General features: G+C 38.3%; 1 protein-coding gene across 3 annotated transcripts in view; it reads right to left on the bottom strand.

Annotated features, from left to right (window-relative positions):
- Positions 1-24,037, bottom strand: part of LOC125490957 (mitochondrial cardiolipin hydrolase-like) — a 106,268-nt gene that overhangs the window by 10,700 nt on the left and 71,531 nt on the right. For all 3 annotated transcript variants that reach the window (XM_048631507.1, XM_048631506.1, XM_048631508.1), the window contains one exon: positions 444-488. The gene's annotated coding sequence lies outside the window, so the exon portion shown is untranslated. The remainder of the gene's footprint in view (positions 1-443; positions 489-24,037) is intronic.

Here is a 24,037-nt window from a genome sequence, read left to right as displayed (position 1 = left end):
TTTTTTTTATTTATACCATACACAAAAAACTGTCAAGTCATCGTAGAATTTTAATTTTTCATGGCAATCTACGAAATGAAGCCACCTGTATAAAGACACTTCATACATTATCGCAGGTACTATCGCTACCGGTACTTATCGATTTGGTGATAATTGATAACAAGATAACGCTACACCGTTCTTAAGTACACATTATATAATATATATACTTGTGGTCTAGTCGTAGAAAATATGAAAAAATCTTTATATAAATAATTATATATTATGTAACGGAGATTGCCGTTGTGGTGAGTAGTAGCAACCAAAATCTTTAACCAGCTCCTCCTTTTTTATATGTAGGTACATAATACTGAATACATAAAGATGTTATAGTAAACAAATATACATAAAAAACCGAACTGAATGCTTAAATAAAGCAATATCTACGCAGTACTATAACTTACCGCTGATAAGATGTTCTTAGATGATTGTAGACTCATCGACGAGTCCTGTAACAAGATAAAAACAAATACATTAGAATCAAATTATATCATCCATTTTAGCAATACACACTCAATTGCGTTTTAAAAGATGCAAAAATCACAAATATTGCCTATAAAAAAAAACAAAAGACGCCAATCTAAACGTTTCCTAGAAAACAGTTGACTATTACTACTTCCGGTGATTTGCGCTCAACCGCATATATATCTCTTATCTACGCTGTTATCAGCTAATGACAGTATGCAGTACCGCAGAGGCGTTACAAAACACGCCCTTGGAACAGCTCTATTATTGCACTGAAAACTCGAACCGACGCTAAAATAAAAGCAGAGCTTACAATATTCATTCATGCACACCCATACTGGCGAAAAACTGCAGTGACGCACACATAGACCCGACACACACACACACACACATAGCTACTACGAGTCTACGACGCTGTTACTACGCTAGAGTACTATGAGCCTAGCGCTTGCAGTATCGAGCGCATTGACTCCTAGCGGCTGCATTCCGAAAACGTCTCTATTACATTCCGTTTACAATCCAAATTAAAAAGTGTCCGCATTCCCGACCACTCCCTGCACTGTGCAGCGAGTTTTGACCTCAATTCGTGGCGCTGCAAAGCGTATATTAGCATGTTGGATATAAAGTGGGACGTTCGGAAACGTCGGTCGGACTTCCGAGCAGCCGCCGGCTAGACGGCTCTATTTATAGAGATAACTGCATCTGTATTCTCTATGAAACGTTGAGATGACGTTGCGGTTCACAGTACGCTCGATCCTCGATTGTGTTGCGGCGATGGTGCATCGATTCGATTGCCGCTGCTGAATTTAACATTTGCTAGGAGGGAGAAATCGGATTCTGTGTTAGGTACTGAAATATTTTTAACAATAAAAAGTCATCATATTTTTAGTTTTAATATATTTTTGAAGGCGGATATGCCTACAATTGTATAAAATGCATATTATTTGTGATTCCGCCGCGGCGCCAAAATTAGGATTGTCATGCATACACATTGTTTTTTTTTAAAACAATTAAGTAACCAATTCAGTGTCCCACTGCTGGGCCAAGGCCTCCCCATGTTTACTCCACATTGAATTAGGTACTTTATATGGAGCCGCTATAGGAGCAGTATCAAGTTATGTTATATTATGATAAATGCAAAAAACTGCAATGCCCATACAAGAGGTAACCCTGCCGATGTCTGTAGCATCAGATCGTAACAGGATAATAGATTACAAGGAAAACGATTGACAATTAATCTGTTTCAAGCGCACTCTGATATCGGCATATATGACGAAGTGTATAAATGAAGCATACAGTATGTTAATGTAATTTAATTTGTAATGTCAACGGCAAAAAGGCCCCCGCCAAACTAAGCTAAATCTTACATTGGATTAGAATTGAACTAACTTATGTTGGAAATCTGGTGTAGTAATTTAAATCTGTCTACTTCTCAAGATAGTTAGTAAAAGGATTTGAATATTTATACTTATTATTTAGGACTGAGGACCCCTACCACCACTGGACCGCCACAGTAATGGGATAACTGTGTGTGAAACCTGAATTTAAACATGGTTTAACGAACGGTTGACGACCGAAACTCCAGGGTGTCGCCCCATAGAAGACACTATGCCCTGTGATCGGAATTCACTGATTAAAAAGACACGAATACCAATAAGAAAAGAAAAAAACTCACTAAGCTCCCCTGTTTAACCACTCTCTCGTTTAACCACTTGTGTGTACATAATTAAGCTAGGATACAGGTGCTAGTATTGAAATAAAGACAACACTTTATTCCCCGCACAAAGTAAAATAAGTTAGTTAGTAGATATGTGAAGACGTATTGCATTAATACTATTTAATTTTCTTCAATAATAAAGATACTAATTGCAGACCACTATGACGCCATGATTGCTAATAATTCCTCGTGAAATTCATACATAAAATCCACATTAAAAATATATATTCTATTATACCTATTGTAATTCATCAGGTATCTTTGACCAAATGAAGAAATAAGTAGAATAGACAATATAATAGTCAGAAATAAATAAGGTATTGTACCGCGCATGGTGGCGCATCGGATAATCATAGTGTGGATTGTGTCTGATAGTCATAGAAAATACACTCGCGACCAATAAAAGAGTTCCGGTGACAATAGGACCATATTACTGCTACCTTATTTATTTCTGAATATTATATTGTCTATTCTACTTGTTTCTTCATTTGGTCAAAGATACCTGTCATTGTTGACATTTTGTGTGTCAAGTGGAACTTTTTCATTGGTCGTGAGTTTCATAACCGAGGTAAGACCACATCTTCGTGAACAGCACAAGCCAGGCGCCGGCGCCGGCGCAGCCATAATCGCACATCAAACGGCAGTTAAACAACTGACAACCAATGGTTACGCGTTTACACAACGCAAGGCAAACACACCGACACGCCGCGCTGAACTAGTTGATAGCACGGCCCGGATCATCCGGTCACCGGATCCGGCACCTGAAAGGTGTTGAGGCTTTCGGAGCCTGTTTCACAATGTCTGGATAATGGCTACCTGATAAAAGACAAGCTGTCACTGTGTAAAACATAATTACAGAGAGTGACAGCATGTATTTTATCACACTGGTAACCATTATCCTGACACTGTCTTACTAGCCCTTAGTTAAATACGTAGATAGATGCAAAGATCCTAAATATGTTTGCGACAAATTTAGTGGGATACGATTGCAAAATGAATGAAAATGTATAAGAGAACAGTAGTCTCCGAGCTATGAGCACAAGGCCTGAGTTTGACAGAGGCCAATGTATGAAGGAGTGGTGGACTCTTGTGGAGCCCCAGTGTACCTTCGGAGTAACAGAGGAGACCAACCAAACAAACATCCGTTACGTAGGTGTGAAATCCTCATTAATTATTATGAAAATATATTGCTAGCCTAAATACAGCCCTATCCTTAATAAAATTATGGTATCACCTTCGCACGTCATCACATCACGAGTGTATTTATTAAATAAAACAACAATCGACAAAGCACACAACTATTAAACGTAATTCAATTGTGTGTATTGCAATTAAACGGTGTTCGAAAGAACGAAAGGAGCCAATAAATCCATCACTTACACAGCAATTTTAATCAACAAGCCACAAGGAAACCAGACACTGGTTCGCACAAAAAGTAACTTACACAAATCAATTAGTCTTGCTAATTATGTAGCTACATACTATTAATTTGCTGCGTATGTTCTTATATTGAAATTCTTTGGCATACAGACAGAAATGAATGAACGCGTACTGCCTACTACAACAGGTTGTACAAAGCTTTTAAAATTGAAGACTTGCAAAAATTATTAATCTCTTGACCTTTGGTTTAGCTTACAAACATATTTTTAACATGTATTTATACATCGACATAATAAATAACTGTTATATTGAAAGGTAGACGACGTTTCTTAGAAGAGACTGAAATTGGAACGAAACCAAATTCCTGGGGGCCAATAGTACTGTATCGAGCGAATTCGCATAGGTAAAATTATGTTGCAAACATAGTATAGGGGAAAGGAGACAGACGTTACATTGTAGCCAGTTTCTTGGCATAATATACAAGACAAGTGAAAATTGGTATTGCTCAACAGTATAATTATTTTATTTTAGAAGTATTTTTATTGGATTGCCTTGAAGACGATACGCATGTATTGTACTTGTGGTGAGACAGTTTGATTCAATATATTTCAAACACACAATTAATATATAGTGTAATCTTAAATTAGGGGTTTGTAGCCTTTTCCTCGTAGCAACAAACGTACTTACCTAGTGTTTGCTCTTTGGAGTGTGGAGTCAAACAAATAAGAGTGTATTGACCAGCCGTACAGGAGGGTTACCCTATACCGACGAAAAACGAACGAACGAGAGCTGTCGTGCAATCGGCACTTTTAAAACAACGAGATTGAGTCGTGGCTCGCGCAGCAGCGCACCGAAACTTAGTTTTTCGTCATATAGAGTGACCCCCCAGTAACGGGTGCGTCCAAAAAACCCGCCGTCACGACTCGGGTGATTGCTTGGGTAAAAAGTGGCCAAGTGTGTCCAAATAGCACTATCGTATAGGTTCTGTTTTTGTATGCATAGCTTGATTTAGTACATGAGCATCTGGCAAAGTTCAAGATGGTTATTGGCCTCTCCGAAGAAGCGTCACACTCTGCTCTTCCTCATCTAGTTACTACAGTGGGGTTACCAGCACCGAATAAGCAATTAAAAATCCTTAAAGAGCGAGGCTCGCTTGTAAAATCTGGCGTAACTTGTATGGATCTGACAGGTGTTTGACAGGCGAGCGACGCAGCTTATGGATTGTTAATTGCTAATGTGTCGGGTGGTGGAACGGTAGCCGCTTCTCTTAAGATAGTACCTATATTTGGAGATGGTTCAAACCGTTGTACTAAAGTTGTAGAGTTCTTTGCAAACGATATAAGTACAGTATTGTATGTCATCGGTAAAGCAAAACATCGTAATGAGACTCACACATCTAGATATTCTAGACTTGTGAACCCACCATCCCGCACTGGACACAATAGCACACCCCATTATTTCGACCGTGCTTTAAAACCTATGTGCACCCCACGGGGTGAATGACCGACTTAGGCTGACTACATAACGGCGTGCATAATAACAATGCAAGCTTATCCGCTGCACCGGGGGCGAGGGGGCACTGGAGGGGCACGGGGGGCACAGTAGGGGCACGGGGCACGAGAGGGGCACGGGAGGCACGGGGTGCAACCAGGCTGTCCAATAAAGCGGCTAATGGTTGAGGCTGACCATCCAAGAACTTCACTGAGCAGAAAATGGACAGTAGGGCTTCCTCTTTGTACATTTTAAAAGTATACGAATGTAGCGGGCGAGAGGTGCAGCGGTGCACTGCACTGATTAAAGGACCGAAATCCCCAGGTTCGGTCCTCGGCCAAAAATGCAATGAGGATGTTTGTTTCATTTCAACACGGTTTACTTGCTAAGGCGGCTGACAAAATGGTCCAAGATCCTATAACGACGCATATCGTTATTCAAAAACCAATCTCTGCACTAAATTTTTGTCTGTCCCCTTTAGGTGAAGATATTTAATTTCATTTTTATTTCACTAGATACATATACCGAGAAACTTTGGTGTATCATGTATGCGTATATTGTGCAATTTTATTGAATAAATAAAAGATTTATTATTCATATATTTATCAACTGAAGCCACCCCGGGACCCCGATTCAGTTAAAAACGCGTTCCTTCCTGGAATCGATAGCGGCGTGATTCAATCTTCTCCTTTGACCAAAAAACACAGCAAGAAATCAAGTCTAGACATCGGAGCAGTATAAAGTATCGCTTGTTCATATTTATGGTTTTTCGGTTATTTCATTAATTTAAACATTCAGGGACTTTTATGATAATATTCATATAATGGAAAATTCAAGCTACCTACCGTATTGTAAAATAACATACCTACAAAATATATAAAAAAAACTTTCTAAAAACGCAGTGTCTCTTTTTTCCTAAAACGATAGAGGTACGCACCATTATAAAATCAGAAGCAAATTCAATTATTGAAATTCGAACCATCGACTAGTAAGTATTATCTTCCTAAAGGTTTTTTGGGGGTATCGATGCTTTTTTTCGTAACAATTTGTAACATTAATACGCTCCCGCCCACTAGAGGATATCCGCTTTTTAAGGCGATCCCATGCTTAAATGTGAACGCTACCTCATTATGTTTTTTTATGTATTATTCAAAAATGGAACACTTGCGTGGGATTTCGAATTTTAGAGCCCTTTGATGAACTGAGATGCGTTTAGATTACAAACTTCAGCATCCGCATTGAATGTGTTTTTTTTTTACCATAAAGAGTGACAGCATTTGGTACCTGCATACAAGAATAAATTTTATAAAATGTACTTGCTTGTAAAGGTTTTTGGAATAAGAAAAACCACTGTAGAGTTTTTTTTTTCTGTTTAAAATCCGGATGTTGGCATCCGGAAATCAATTGTCATAGACAATTATTTCTGTTGTGACAGAACATAAACAAATCACCGTTTTTTCAGTGACCACACGAGGTACAACAAAGAGATTTCTTCTAAGCGGGACAAAACTTTTTTCATGTTTTGAAAGTGATAATCGTGTTACAGCATTGTAAAGCTTGACCAGATGGGGAAACCATATTATTGTTATGTGATATTTTTGTTCTTGTAAAAAAGATAGCTTATGCGTGAAAATACTTACACCCATAAACAAAGAAACAATCCAGAATTACTTCTCAAACTTTCTCCAAATGATATTGTACACTTACATCGTAATCAGAATATTAACACATACCATCAAAAACATTAAAAACATAATTAAGACGCTTCTTCGAACACGGTAAAGATACCTTTTCGATTGAGGGAAAAGATTCCTATAATATCGGCCGCAGGTACAGTCCACCCGCTGTGAAAGCTGTACAAACGATTGAATAAACCGGTGACAATGGCCCGGTATGCGCCCGACGCACTTGTGGGTGAGTGTCCCCGGGACTGGTTCCGATGGCGACAGCGGCTGTGGACAGAAACGAACTTTCACACGGGTGTCAGGGGCGCTACTCTTGCTTTAAGAAACATGAGAGCTGTCATACAACCCGTACGTTTAATTCAACGAGATAGAGACGTGTTTTAGCGCTTTGATATACCGTTTCCGTGCTAGAGTGACTCTCCTGGGCTCTTTACCAATGCTCGTACTAAAGTCTCATAGGTTGTGACTAGTCCGAGTCACGGAATAATTATTTGATTCGAATACTAATCAATGCGTTGTTAAAGCTAAGTCTCGGAAGAACTGTCTTATTGTTACAGAATGTATCTATAGAAATAAATGATTAAAACCAGTAAAAATAAAAACGATACAAAATGGCACCCTTCAAAAGAATCCTCTTTTATCTACATAATAATACTATATTTCCTCGATCTATATCTATTACTACAACAATCTGGCCTAATGGCTTACACTTATCGAGCTTAACAGGATAAACTCAAGAGTAACATATACACACGATGAAACGATTACAAATATAGTTTTTTTTATAATTAACATCTTTAAATCTTAATGCATGATCATCAGGTGTGGTCTCGGAATGGGCATAATCAAAAGGCTTGATGATGATAAATTATATTAGCTCTTCCAAATTTTTCCCATCAGATAATACCGAGGAATTATCCAACAAGGTTTGCTGCAAGTAGTCTCAAAGGAGCGGATGTCACACTAATTATGAAGACCCCCGATTATGATTGCGCTTGCGCATATAGTCCGGCCAAATTACAGCATCTCGATCTACATCCTGTCTTTACATCGCCAATTACAGTGACAAGCGATATCCAGCCTTAAGAGCAGAGGTGCACAGGCGGGAATGCAAGAGAACAATAAAGGCAAGATTGAAAGAGGTGAATGAAACTCTAAGAGTAGGTAATTACGTTGAATTTAGTGAAAGCTACAACGGTAAAGCTTAAGGCTCATTGTGCTGGCATTGCATTTTACTATAGAAAAACGGTAACTGCTTGTATATTCCCTTGAAAACCCTGAATCGGACTGTCAGACCAACGGCTTAACATGCCAACCGAAACACGGAAAACTTAAACTATAATCCAGAGAATATGTCGGCGTCATCGGAAATTATTAATTAAGAAAATGATTACCAAATAGAAAATATGCCCATTTATCTAAGACTGATATTCCTTTAAGCAAATACAAGTTTATGTAGAATATTTTTCGTCCACAACACAAACAAATAATAAAACCCAAGCTACCATCGATCGAGAAAGTCTGCGCCTTAACCGTCCATTGAAACGTAGTCATGCAAAAAGGATGAGGTAGGTTATGTACAGACTAATAATCAGGTGAATGAAAGGGACACATAAAGCCGTCTGTGGAGTCTGACCCGACAAAATGGACACCTGCGCAGGCGCAGAAAGGATGGCTCTTTGATTTACTGCGCACCAAACAACGCAAGGACAATTCTTTTTTGAAACTTTTGAAAGTCGCGTTGAGGTGGTAAAGAAATTGATGTTGCCGTTAAGGGACATTCGTTTTGTAGGATATTTGCGTGATATTACATGATACGGTACATGATTCGGTATAGTGTTCGAGCGTAGTTAATTAAGTGAATAATAATAATAATAATATATGTACCTAATACTTATAAAATTATTGAACACCACCATATCATATTTAATAAACATAATTAACATTCGTAATAGTTAAAGACAACTTAGTGTTTGGATGTTAACCTGACACTTACATATTTAACATGAATACTATCCATAACTTTAAAATCAATTACATACTTATAGGCACTATAAATTTACTGTGCTCAATATTGAAGTTACCGAGTAACACCGACTGGTACCTATGGGGAGGGGTCCATAATAAGCTTGACCGAACTAGTTTCGCAACATCAATGGCCGAGATGCAGATGCAAAGGAAAGGTCCACATTCATACCATCCATTTTGTCTCCATTCATTGTTGAAGTTTTTGTTAGTTATGAATTATTATTGTCTGCACAAAACAGGCGGTTCCAGGAATATCGACCAGGAGGGCAGAATTAATAGAAATAAATGTGGAATTTTGCACAAGCGGAAACGAAATTACCTGCCGTTATTGAAGGTTGAGGACTAATTCTTGTCATTGTTGAATTATAATTTCGAGAAAGTAAGGAATTTCAATGTTATTTCTTGAAGACGAATAGAAAAAAATTGTATCAAATTAAGTAGTTTGGAGCAAATTCAATGTTTTTACCAGATGTATAAATATTACTTACATAAATAACGTCGGGTTGCCCACTTACCCGACAACTCTCTCAGCACAAGCTTGCTTGTGTTGGGGTCCACCAACCCGCACTAGCCCTAAAATCCTTCCTTCATTGGAAGAAGACCCGTGCCCCAGCAGTGGGGACGTTATGGGTCGTGATGATCATTATGACATAACTACTTAGACATATCTTTGCATAACTAACACAGCAATTGAAATAAATTAAATCCAAAGGGACCATTATGATATCCCTAATAGTCCTCTAACTGTGTGAGTTAAATAAAGTACCTACCTATACCTATAATAAACATTCATAATAATATTCTCTTTAGTATTTAGAACCAATTTAACAAAGGGCAGCCAACAGGTTTGATGATGTTCAGTCATGTTTTATATTTACTCTGAAAGAAGCTCTTCAAAAGGAGGCAAGAGGGACCAAGGAGTGCCCTTTGTATGTGCTATGAAAAGATGTACTCTAGTTATACAGGCAATTATTTTTATTTAGGGATATCTAATTCAGTCTTATAGTTGTCTATCGTAGTCTAGTCAAAGAGACAAAGCTCTGACGATGAACATAATTTTGCCCCGTAAAGCACGTAATGTTTCCTTGTGATTACCAATAGTTTATCCATACCATACCATAATAAAGAAACCAACGGAGGCCAGTTCTTTGCAAACCTTGCGATTCTTGCCCATACCAAAGACAATACCATTCATATTTAAAACAACCACATTAACCCTTCGAGTGCGAATGTCTGCGAGTCGAAGACAAGACAGAATGAGTCAACTCACTCGATGACCCGGTCCAACCGTCAGACGGTTACTCGGCGTTCATATGAGTCAGGAATCCACACAACATCCATAATAAAATGCATTTTAATTTAACAGATAAACTCGCGCATTGTGTCTTATTCGTGATACATACGAGCAACATATTTTGCAGTTATTACTAATGCATGCGGAAAATGGAATACAATTTAGCGCCGCTATAATAGGAGGAAAACTCAATACATAAATTATGAGGTTAGTTATGCAACTGCAAGCAATGACCGCTCTACTATTATCAGAGCTGTAAGGTAGCTGTCATTCTTCCATCGTGTTTACACCGGCTGCCTTATTTGCTACCACAACAATGACAAGTACGTAGTAAAACACTTCAACTGCAGTCATAGAATCTTTGTTGTGTCCCACTTGAGACACGCAGAGTTTTACGTCAATAGCAGTCAAAGTAGCTTGAAAAACAAGTCCACGGAATTCAAACCTGAGACGTAGCACGCGTCATGTTCCGTTGCTTATAAAAAAGCTAGTTCATTCGTCCCGGCACGGCAAAACCTTCGACGACTCTTCAATCGGTCTACAAAACCATTATTCTTTCTTCGCTATAGATATGTAATATTATAGATTAAGGGCCCTAGTTAGCTAATATTTATGTGTAGATGTCTTTATAATGGAAAGTTTATTTAAACACAATTTAGTCCCAATTTTGTAATATAAATCAATTTTCATGGGACCTGAAGGAATGCGTAAAAGGGGAACACCAAGAAAGACGTGGCTTGATTGCGTGAAAGAAAATATCAGAGAGCGTGGAGTGAATGAGGATATGGTAAAACGGCGTGACATGACGTAGAAAGCCGACCCTAAACAAGGCAAAGTCTAGGAAGAAGAAGAAATAAAAATTAATACCTATATACAATGAAAATATTTGGTTTTCTTAAACACAGCCACATGTAACCCGCGCCTCTGCTCGCGGGATGCGGCCGGTCGCGGCAGCTGCCCGGCGGCCTTGTATCGGGATGGCGACACCGAGTGGCCGCCGACGGGTTAACTGATCGCCTTCTTTGTTCCCTGTAACCCTGGTACACGCCTCGAAAGTCGCATATCAGTGGCACGTCATAATGCAATAAATAGTGAGCCTTTTGCGATTTATATTGGCTCTCTTAAGCTGTGAAAATAGGAGTCCTGTGTAAAATGGTTGATGCCAAAGGAGAGAATGAAGGTGCAAAGACTGGAGACACTGGATTTATATTTACATGTCACTGTACAAGATGGAGTAAAAACCTCCCGTTTTTTACACAAATAACACCAAAACATTTCTCCATTTAAGCACTTTTTTTAACACAACAGCATACCACAAAACATCCTTCACTGGACCGGCTAGCGGCTGAAACTAGTTTGAAATAATTGACAGCAGTAACTATACAGCTTCATTTAATAAAACCACTTTTACTGATTTAAAATTTTCACTACCACTCCGCATTTTACGATCGAGTTTATGCATCCAAGCGTACTGTTGAATTCAGAATTCTACATTCTTGTACATATTATTTAAACCAATCATTATTATATGTGTGTTCCCAGTTATTGCAATAACGTAATATTTTAAATATATAGGTATTAGATATATTTAATAGGTGTAATAATGTGCCAGACTTTTGTAAATTTGATCGAGGGCTGTATTTCATCGAAATAAAGACTAGAGTCTAAAGTTTAAGCAATAGAACAATCCAAGGCTCATTTTTATAACTAGGTAAGGTTACTAATCTTATCATACTATCTCTGCTCTCATGTTGGAACAACTATAACGGGGTGCTATACCACCCGACTGTACACCGCTAAATATTTACTGTAATTGCCATTAAATTCGAAGCGGGGTCTTAAAATTAAATGTCAAACCGCAAGGTATACTTAATAGCAATAAAATATTATTACTATCATTAATAATAAACAAGACACCGTTCATAATTATTTCGAAAGAGAATAGGAAAAACTTACCGGCAGTCGATGAATCACTGATAATGGCGGTGATGATGATCATCATCAGGGGAGATGGATGACCAGGTATTACCATGGTAATGTTTTAATGATGAGAATGAGGAAACATGTTTTATGTCCAAACTAAGAATTTTTCTGCTGTAAATGTACGGATTGTAACTGTTTGTATTTTGATTATGGATGGGCGATGGGATGGTGTAGTAGTAGTAAGTGACCAGGACTGCTGTGCTGAAAGTCCCGGGTCCGTTTACGTGGTACGGTGTAACGTGCAAATTTTCATCAATAGGGGTATGTAGCTGGAGTGACTAACACCAACCCTGTACGGCCCAAAAGCCTGAATGACTCACGCATAAAACCTGATAAAACCCTATGATATCTTCTGAATCAAAGTAATGAGTCATATGAAAAAAATATTTTTGGTACGGGATCACCTATCATATTAAAAAAAGTACTTTGATAAATAAGTATATAAATTAAATAAATAAATATATAAATAAATAAGTTACATTGTACATATATTTTTAACTCACAATGATACGATAATGACACTTTTAAATGTATAAATTATGATTCCTTAATTCCTAATTGATTTAAAATAATGTACAAATAAGCAGCATAAACTAAGAACAGAATTTTAAATAAAAAAGCACTATCTAACGGTTTATTAATTAGAACCTTTGAGTAAAATCAAATGTATTTTTAATAGGCATCGGATGTCTTTTAACAAAAAAAAACTATGATAACGGGACATGGGATATACATGAGCACAAAAAGCCGAAGTGACGCTTTTCGAAGAATGAAACACAGATTACATTATTTTTTTCATTCCTTTGGAACCGTTATAGTTGAACAACCAAGTTCTTTAAAATTCTATTCACTGTGCAAACTAATAATAACAAATAAATTCATAATTTTGCAAGAAAATATCTCCAATAAAATATACAAGGGTAACACATATTTCCAATATCAATATATTACTATCGGACCAACTTCCGTTCTATCCAGAACTGGTCGACGCGAAGAAACGGGCCGATTCTGGATATCGGACGTCAAACAGACGATACTATATAGGTCTTCTCCGAATTCACAAACAGTGGACAAATAGAGCGGTTATGCGGTTGGCTATAGAAGTAACTAGAACAAAAAAATATTAAGGCAGTCATTTATATTCTTCAATGCAGTTTATACTAAAATTGAATACCTACCTATACTTCACGTACAGCCTATACAGCCTTATCATGGAGAAGATTCTATGCGGTGACTCTTACACGTTCTGGTTTAAACCTAGTTTTAGATAATTGATTTTTAAGAAATCTCTAGACTACGACCGGTTCTAAACCAGAGCTATCTATAGTTCACCTGCTCTCATTAGGCTATGTAAAGTTGTACTTAGTTCCTAAGATATATAACACAGGTTATCCTAGTATAGGTGACGGAAGCGGCCATTATATTCTAAAATGTATTTACAAAAATTACTAGTGTTAAAATTAATCTTAAGACAATATGTACCTTTTTCTTTGAAATAAAGATTTTATTTATTTTAAAAAAAAATATATGTTATTTATTGTTTAAAATGATCTCAATTTATATAGATTTTTAATTCTGTTTTTTTTAATGTTGTATTTTATGTTTCTTTTTGTATAATTTTAATTGTATTTGTTGAATGCTAGACTCTATTTTGTAAATACATAATTGTTGTACTACCTAGCAATAATCGCGTGTTGGCCATAGCTGTTAAGCATTATTGTTTTTATAATAAATAAATAAATAAATAGTCCAAATTTAAAAAAAAAGATTCATACGTCTCAGTCCTTTTCCCATCAAAACTCGATAATCACAAAGTCAGAGTAGGCCGCGTCTGTCGGGCGCTTATCTCGGGTCGCCTATCCGAAACTGAGGTTATCGATAACGACAAAAGTGTCAACAGTGAATAGATAACTTTGTGATTACGCACCGTGAGATACGGAATATTTGGAGGGATTTTTTCAACAGATGATAATTTCGGTGTGAGAATTTTGTCACACTTGTGCACTATTCATGTCTGCGGTTTTATGGCGGCTTTTAAACTTAAATGCAGAATTGGAATGGGTCAGGGAGGGAACTTTACAGTTGTCTTTGTGTACAATTTAAAAGTGCATACCTAATGCGAGGTTCCCATATTTCAGTAGATAAAATAGCAGAAAGTATAATTCATCATGTATCTTGAAAACATATAAACAACTAGCCACCTTCGCCTTCGTCCGTTGCTCGGCATCCACTCGGGTGGATGTTATTTTAGCCCACGGGCCCTAAGGTTTGAATAGAAGATGAACCTTATAAAATCTACAATCTCAGCACCAGTCGAGTGAAACTAGATCAGCTACTCTTGGGACGCAGTGATAATCTAAAAATAACTCCTTGTCTTGGAATTTTCCTAAATCCGGAACAATCACACATTAAGTAACATCCACGTACATGAGGCTACGAGCACATTCCAAACAGCTGTTTTGTAATTGGGAACAAAATTAAAATACAATCGCCACGGAAAATTTGTGAAGAAAAAAACAGAATTCCTTGTTAGCACCTAATGTATTCAAAGATCAAACGACTGTTCGAATGTCGTATCGGAATTTGTAATTTTAAACCTAAAGTTACCAAAAACATATTATTGTAAAGTCTGATTGTATAAATGCTAAGCTGTACTGGATCGCATTTCGATGACAACAACATGATTATAATAGTTTATGTGCGAAGTCTCGAAGCTCTAAACAAGTTGGGCTGAAAATGAACATGGACAAGACAAAGGTCATGTCGAACGAACATGTTTCATCATCGCCCGTAACTGTAGGAGGTGTCACCATCGAAGTTGTCGATCAGTATCCCTACCTAGGACAAGTGATCCGATTAGGTAAATCCAACTTCGATAAAGAGGTAGCTCGTAGAATCCAACTCGGATGGGCAGCGTTCGGGAAATTACGACACATCTTCACTGAAAACATACCTCAGTGTCTGAAAACAAAAGTTTTCAATCAGTGCGTGTTGCCAGTGATGACTTACGGAGCCGAGACGTGGTGCTTCACCAAAGGGCTTATCCACAAGCTCAGAGTTGCTCAGCGTGCTATGGAAAGGGCTATGTTAGGCGTGTCCCTGCGAGATAGGATTCGTAATGAAGAAATCCGCAGGAGAACTAAAGTTACCGACATAGCCAAAAGGATTAGCACGCTGAAGTGGCAATGGGCTGGCCACGTAGCCCGCAGAGCCGACGACCGCTGGAGTAGAAAGGTTCTGGAGTGGAGACCCCGTGTCGGCAAACGGCGTGTCGGTCGCCCCCCAACCCGTTGGTCTGATGATCTGCGGAAGGTAGCGGGAAGCCGCTGGATGCAGATGGCGGGTGACCGTTTGGGGTGGCGATCGTTAGGAGAGGCCTATGTCCAACAGTGGACTACAGAAGGCTGAGAGAGAGAGAGAGATGTGCGAAGTGAATGTCTATTTATTTTTTCTATTCCAAAAAGTAAAGAACAACAATAAAATTATATATCCATACGTATGTAAGAACACTATATTACAAGTATGTCCCCAAAAACAGTCTTCTAGAAGTCTTAAGAAGGCAGAACGCGCGGGCGGCAGATAGATGATATTTTTTAATTTAATCTTTAGTCCTTGTGCGGGACTTTGACCTACGATAAACTCATCGGGAGGCCATCGCCTAACTACCAGCGAACTACTCTTATTACTAATTACTAGCTACAGGAAGTCGATATGAGAAACAAATGTTTTTAATTACAGCTAATATTGTAAATTGCCATATTTGTCAGCTAATTATAAAATGTGCGAATGTCGACTTTGAGACACAGAATAACGAACCTAATAAGTGGAGTAAAGAATGAAGATAAAGTAAGAATAAATTATGCGATTGCTCATAGATACTTTTTGGTACTTTGACTCATACGCTTAAAGGAATTAATTCCTAAAACATGGAGTGTCAGTAAACTAAGCATAATGTTAGAAAAGTTTCAACCAAGTTTTGTCTCATTTTCCGCCAAGCGACACGCTCCGGACGAAAAAGAGCTTTAACACGTATTTAAAATACCAACGTCATATCAAGTTTATTGGGTAAACGATAGACAGGACTGTCTACGATCCCAAATTAATCCTTTATAATACGCCGCAATTCCGAAAACTAACAAGGAAGTAGGTATAAACTTTTAATTTACGCTACATTTTATTGAATCGACATGTAAATGTGTAACCTTGAGCTCATCGAAACTTCGTCGATAGACTACGTATCTGTCCATTGTCGATCCACCCAACGACACGATCAAAATTTGGAACCAACGAAACCAGTGAGGTCGTAAAATTATACTGAAAACTTGTTATCAAGTGCGATAAAATAAAATATTTTCTATTTTAGAAGCGATCGACGGAAAATATTTGGATAAGGCCGACGTAGTAGTAGGTCCATTAATATTTACTGGACCGATTCACCGAGTTTTATACAACCTGTATTTTGAGTAGCTATATAAATAAAACCCATCAATAGATTTGTTGCAAATAAATCATTCTACAGCCACTTGTTGCTAAGAGGAGCTAAGATGGTGGCCGGTTTTGTACGTAATGTCGAATAAGATAATAGATCAAATTTAGGAAAGACGCCGCCTCGCCCTAATTTATATTCGTACGAGTTCAGATTACGAATGAATAGACAACTGGCATTTCCGCTTGAATTCTATGAAATATAATAATTTGTAAATAAGAATATTGTATCCTATCGTGGTAGCCTTTGGAAATTGAATCATTGTAAATCTTGTAATTATACACTGCCGGGCAATGAAATAGTTCCACCCACAAAATGCCGACAAACACCTTAATATCTCCTAAGATATAGAACCTAGCTTCATGAATTAAAAAGTTTAATGAAATATAGTTTATTATGCAAACATTTTTAAATACAAACTCTTTTTAATAGTGTTTAATTCGAAGCTATGGATAAAAAAAGATAAGAAGCAAAATTTTCGGGTTTGAAAGTTTAGGAAAACATTTGCTTCGTTTTTAGTTTTGCTTTTTATTTCATTCTTTTTTTTGTCGTTGTGAAATAATTATGAAATTGTAAAGTCTTGCGGCTCTCGTACCCATAAATCATGCCTGTATCACGCGAGGATTGTGCGAGAATCATCACCATGGTGGACATGGGAACCAGCCAAAGAAATGCGGCCAGAATAATGGGCGTGACACATACTACTGTACGATGAGTGATCTAAAGGTTTAGGGAGACAGGATTAAACCTGAGAAGACCAGGTACTGGCAAGCCAAGGTGCACAACAGTCCGAAAAGATCGATTCACTGCGGAAATCATGGTAAGAAATCGACATCAAACGGGAGCAGCCGTTCAACAACAACTTCTACAAGTTCGAAGGGAGCCAATAAGCAAGTGGACAGTCAGGAGATGTCTTGCCGAAAGAAGATTAAAGCATTACAAGCCAGCAAATGGCCCAAAACTGGAACAGCATCATAAAGTTGCCCGATTGCGATACGCCCGTAATCATACAGAATGGGGTGAAGACGAATGGGGCAGAGTGATGTTCTCAGATGAGTCATAATTCATGCTGTACCATCGTGATGGGAGGAAAAGAGCATACCGACAACCAGGAGGACATTTTTCACAAGTATGTTTTGAAGAAAAAGTGGCACACGTCGGTGGCAGCTTTCGCGTGCGGGCGGGTATCTCTGCAGAGGGTCGAACAGCGTTGGTTCCAATCGAAAACGGGAACCTAACTGCTGTGAGATACATCAATGAGGTCCTCAATGAACATGCTGGTCCGTTTTTTGCCAATATGGGCGAGAATGCAATGTTCATGCACGATAATACACGGGCGCACACTGCTCAAGTTGTAAATGAGTATCTTCATGACGTAGAAATCCACAAAATGGAGTGGCCTGCAAGGCCTGCCCCAGTTTGAATCCCATTGAGCATGCTTGGGACGAGCTCGACAGACCTGTGAGAGACCGAGTTCCACCTCCAATTACACTTCGTGGCTTGAAAGAGGCGCTCATCAAAGAATGGGAGAACATTCCTCAGCATATGCTGAGGAATCTGGTATTCAGCATGCCCAATCGCGTAGAATCTGTATTGAGAGCACGTGGAGGAAACACCAAGTACTGAGTTATCAAAATACCACGTTTACACCTAATAAACGCATAATTAGACATTTTGTTTTATTTTCCAAATGCCCCATTTTTTGAAAAACATTTAATTTAAATTTTTATTACAATATTTAAGTTTTTACATGGGAATATTCTGATGCGCAATTAAATATTCTTCAATATTGCAGAAGGCGTCATTAAGCTAGCATTTTCCGTTTAGGAGTAATTTGATGTTATATCAGTGGAACTATTTCATTGCCCGGCAGTGTAGTAGAAATGTTTTACTGTTATTATATTTGAAACACCATGTCCGATATGTAAAGCTTACCAAAGTCTTACATTTCACGTTAACTTATGCACGCCCCGAGTGATACACCAACTGTATATACCTTATGTAGTAAATATACCTACCACCATCACTCGTTCTATCAGTATGCGTACAATCGCGTTTAACACCCCGGCGACACACAAGGGGCTTACTCTTACTTGTTACAAAGTTTCTGCAATCCATATGTTTAATACTACGATATAAAGCCACGGCTAGCGTATCGAAGCGGTCAAAAACTTCGTTCGTAAGCTAGACTGACCCCGCAGGACGTAGTGAGTTTCTCAGAAAGGATGTCTGTGAGTCACGGCGTCTCGGCCCATTCAACTTCACGAGTAGATTGAATGAAGTCATCTTGCCAACTTTAAATTGTGTTTTACGACTGCGCCGCCACGGCTTTGGTTTTGCATGATTAGATTTGATGGGGACCGCTTGTTTGAAATGACAATGTTGTTGAAGCTACTTGTAACTAACGTACTCACACAGTTGTCGTGACTAAGCACAGATTATATTTCTTGATTCGTCCCTATAGAAAAAATATGTATCCTTTAGGATAGCTTACCGTTTCATGACATTTATATGTTATAGGACATTAACTATTTGGAAGATTACTCGCAGCTCGCCTCGCCTTTTGTCCGCAGTAGACTATTATGGGCTAATTATGATCCTTGTAATTTAAAACCATTATTTGTTGACAAAATTTAACTAAAATAAACAAACGCCTTCTACGTGTTTCCATCTAACGTCTAAAGTTTAATATAATAATAAAACCTACAACGTTCACACCAAAAACAGTACAGTCGCGGAACTCGCCAACCGCTATACTTTGGAATATACTATAGCTTTTATTCTTACTAACTTAAAACATAAAATTCAACCGTATACATTTTGGGTGACTTCCTCTGTACGACACACTCGCAGACTTGGTCGTATCAACGCCTACTCAAGGTCACTTCTAAACCCGCTCCTACGCTCATAATGTTTACGACTTTCCTTAATTAGGGCATTTCGGTGACTCGGTTAGTGTTGCGTGGCCCAGTGACAAAGTTTGTATGAATACTGGGACTGGCGCTATAAAATTCAGAGACGCTACAAACTTGTATTTGGGAATTTCTACAGCAAATTGGTACATGCCTTATTTAATTCCATATTAGATACCTATTCTGGACTTTGCGTAGTCTCTGTTGTATAACAAGCATGAAATTAGCTTCGTGGCGTCATCGCATAGAATAGAGTATAGAGCTTTAAGTATCGTGGATTCATCGTTGGAAAAATATTGATGATTTGAATTTACTATGAATATGATAAAAAAAGAGCTGGCACGAAATCGAAGGCGTGGCACAGGACCGGTCAGAGTGGAAATCAACACTTCGAGCCCTATATTCCTGATTAGGGATCCCAGGACCTGATGACGATGATGATGATGATAAAAACTATACTTTAACCATGTTAATTTTTCTGTTAGTAAAATATTACTATTGAAAAATTGTATAGATATCCGTGGCAACAATGGCATACTGGCTAAGAAAATATCGTTATACCGTCAATACAAAAAGTTTAGCTAAAAGTGTGTGGTTCGGATGAGAGCCACCTACCTATATGTCTACTTTGTCTACCCCTTCAGGAATTACAGACATAAACATTATGTATGTATACGTATACTCTATTATTAATATTATACACACAAGCACGCTTTCAGTAAGACAACATCGTGAACCACACTCAATTTAAAAGTCAATGTCTTTATTTGAAGAGCACTTTTTATACAGAATCTGTTAAAGTCCATCAGACCGTATCAAAACAAAAACATTAGATATCCAACACAAAACTATGTGCTGAATAGAGATTGAACTTGGGTAATCCAATTTCACAGCTGTTACAAACAATCTATTAAGTAGTAAATAAGAGATTTTCATAAAATGTACCTATTACTTTCAAAGATGATAAAGGGTTTTTATATTTTTTTATTCTATTGACAACAACTTCCCCGCTCCCCCCATACACGTGGCATATCCCTTCAGTCCAATCTCATGTACAAAAAATATTGCTATCAGAAAATATTTTTGGCAAATACCCACACAAAGTTGTCTCATCATTCTGTCTGTAAAAATCTCGACATTTGTACAGTACGTATGAGATATTTCTGTATTATTATCCTCTACGTAAAATTTTATAATTATTGTTCGATTGTCTAAACTAAACCTATGCAGACTACCACTATTGCACAAAGGCTCGGCTATAGGCCCAGAAATGGCGAAAGGAACTTGTATGTTGTCCGTCAGTATGTACTATCCAGTTAATGCTGTCTTTCACTGTACATACAAAACAATTGTAATAGAGACGCCGGCCGGCATCTCATAAATCTGAGCGGGTCACTCTATACGACCAAACACTAACTTTCGGCCGCGGCGCCTTCTTGTTCGACCCTGCATCGTTGTATTAACCGTGCCGATTGCACGACAGGGTATCGATTGCGGAGGTACGGAGATAACTTGCAATGCCTTGATGTCACCAAAATGACGTTTATCTGGGATGAAAAAAGAAAAATCCTAAGTCTGGCCGTCGTACGCGCCACGAACGCACTTTTTAAAAAACCGGCCAAGTGCGAGTCGGGCTCGCGCACAAAGGGTTCCGTAGCAGCAAAATTACAGTTAAATCAACCTATCTCAAAAACTATAAGAGATACTTTGATCAAACCAAAAATCGTTGAAAGAGTTAATTAGCATGCATCACCTCTATTTTTTTTAGAATTTTATACCCCGTAGTTATAAAAATAGAGGGGGGGGGACATACTTTTTACGACTTTGAGAGCTGATATCTCAAAAACCGTTCACTTTAAGAAAAATGTTTTTTAGAAAACTTTATATCATTTTAAAAGACCTTTCCATTGATACCCCACACGGGTATGTACATCGAAAAAAAAAATTTCATCCCTCAGTTACATGTATGGGGGGCCCCACCCCCAATTCTTTTTTTTACTATTTAGTGTCATATTTTTGTAGCGGTTCATACAACATACTTATAGTTTCCGAGTAAATCGGCTGTGACAGACGGACAGACGGACAGACGGACAGACGGACATGACGAAACTATAAGGGTTCCGTTTTTGCCATTTTGGCTACGGAACCCTAAAAAGGTCAAAATGTCTAAGTTTGAAATGAAATTCGAGATTCGAAGCGGACACGTTAGGGGAAATTTTAAACGAAGATATATCTCGGTACTTGAGAACCACCGGAATCGAATCCTAGCTCTCTTTCGTAGGTTTTTCATCAGTATAGAGTGACCCTCCTGCGCGAGTGTCGGTTGCGCAAGCGTCGCAAAAACTCGGCGAGTCCGAGAGAGGTGCTCGCACGCCCATGAACCTGGCTGGAGGTGGAACCGACGCAATGAGTTGTCTTCAGAGTATGCAAATCTATTTGGCACAAAGCATAGGAATAGAAGGGTGTTTCCTAAACAAAACGAAGTTTAAAAAAATTATATGTGATTTCAATGTTACCTTAATCGTTATCCAATATGCTACACAGTACACACAAATGAAATTCATTATTGTAATTTAAAAATATTAATCTCATAAGCCTCTGTGTGTAATTTTGCTTAGCTTGCATCAACGGGTCTATTGACATACAGTAATGTATCTGAGGAAGTTAGGACCCCCGTTCGTTGGTCGGCAATATCGGCATACAGGCGGGAGCGTTGGGCCATCGGCTTCGGAACATGTGGCTGACGGTGTTAGTTTACTGGAACAGCCAACAGGTAACAGGGTCCATACTTCAAGCATTGCTTATATTTAATACATTTTATCTTAGACTGCCTATTGCAACGTAACCGTACTGTCCAGTTCTACCACACCACCGGCAAGACTCACGAGTCGAGTGGACAGACAGAGCATGCCGCGCTTAAGCCAGACTAATTACAGACGAGCATAACGGCTCAAGACCATTCACTCATACTGCTGAATATGCTGAAATTTAAGAGTTTAAATATTTTACGCAATAAACGCTCATTTAAATTTATGTATTTGCTTAAAATAAAAAAATAAAAGATTTTTGGAGTCGCTACGAAAAAAACACTATGTTTATAGTGTTTTTCGTACCTATGTTGTTTTCAGTTTGCTTAAAACTTAAAAAAAAACAAAAATGGTAATAATTATTCTGTACAAATTACAACAACAAAAACTCATGGCTTTGCAGTGCTAGTATAAATAATAAATGTCAATGGAATTTATAAAAATGAATACAGTAAAAATTACAATCTATTTTACCTACTATCAAATTTTACCTTAATGAGTTAATTATACGATCGCAGCCCGATAAAACTCGCTGACAACGCAAACGAAGTTTCCCTGAACAAGCGGAGTAAACACGCTCGTTCATATTTCAGTGGATTGCACAACCAACTGCAATGCCTAGGCAAGACTGTAGGCACGAGGATCAATATCAATCGACCCACCGCCGTAGAAAAACAAGCGGCTCAAAAAAACAAAACACGAACAACTGAAAATATCTGGCCTTAGCGTTCTTTCCGCAATTCAGCAATATAAAATTGACGAGTGGTTGACACACACCGAAACTTTCAACACAAACTCGCTTGTATTATACTCGGCATAGAGCCCACTTAACATTGGGTGCTGAAGCGAAGGCCGCGCCTGAAGTGGTGTGAGTGTTCAGGGCCGTCCTTGAACCGTTTCGGTCGTTTGTATGTATACTTACACACCCTGTGTTCATTACCAAGGTTAGATCGATACTGGGCGGAAGGACGGATGTACAACTTTTCGCACCGACTTTCCTGTTATGGTTGGGCGCAGCGGAAGTTACGTAACTGAATCATTTATAGCTCCGGTGACGGATTCGTGTCTACACGCCGTCTTCCTTCCTTCTGGGTTCGGAGTTCGGACGCCATACTTTTTGTATGTTAATACTTATGCGTGACAATATTTATATTAAGACGTCGTAAAGAAAAATAGCAAAAATAACCTCCACGACAGATTTAAAAATTAAGGCTAAAGCCAGCGTACTTCATAGTAAGTAGTACATCAGTACTACAGTACAATACCTAGTAATTGGTCCAGTAGGCCCATAACCATAGTAGATAGATGGCGGCAGCTTCCGTGCTCATCACGCCGAAATATTGAGTTATTTATTACCACTTGTCTCTATTACGACAATGGCGGTGTAGCCTCATTTGTTATGTAACTGGTTACCGACTTGGACACGTGGATTGGACCGAATTCAATAATTCCGATGCCCGATTCAATAATCGGGCTATTGTCCGGTCGGTACTTGTATTGAGTAGCATAAATCACCATCGTGAATAATACATCTTCGCTCGTTTGCGATTGAGATAAAGAATACAACTTCATGGTACATATTACAATAAAAAGTTTAGGCTAGGGGAATACAAAAAGAGGCTATATAAGTAGAAAAGCGATCTTGGCATTAGAGAGATCATTTCAAGATGTGGAGGTATGCTGGATTTGGCTCCTAAAAGAATATTCAGGATGTTCAAGATATTTGGGGTAGAAAAAGTAGGCACCAGAA

This window comes from Plutella xylostella, chromosome 29 (assembly GCF_932276165.1).
Source record: "Plutella xylostella chromosome 29, ilPluXylo3.1, whole genome shotgun sequence".
Lineage (NCBI taxonomy): Eukaryota > Metazoa > Arthropoda > Insecta > Lepidoptera > Plutellidae > Plutella > Plutella xylostella.
The sequence above is the reverse complement of the archived record's forward strand: the minus strand, read 5'-3'. Positions and strand labels throughout refer to the sequence as shown.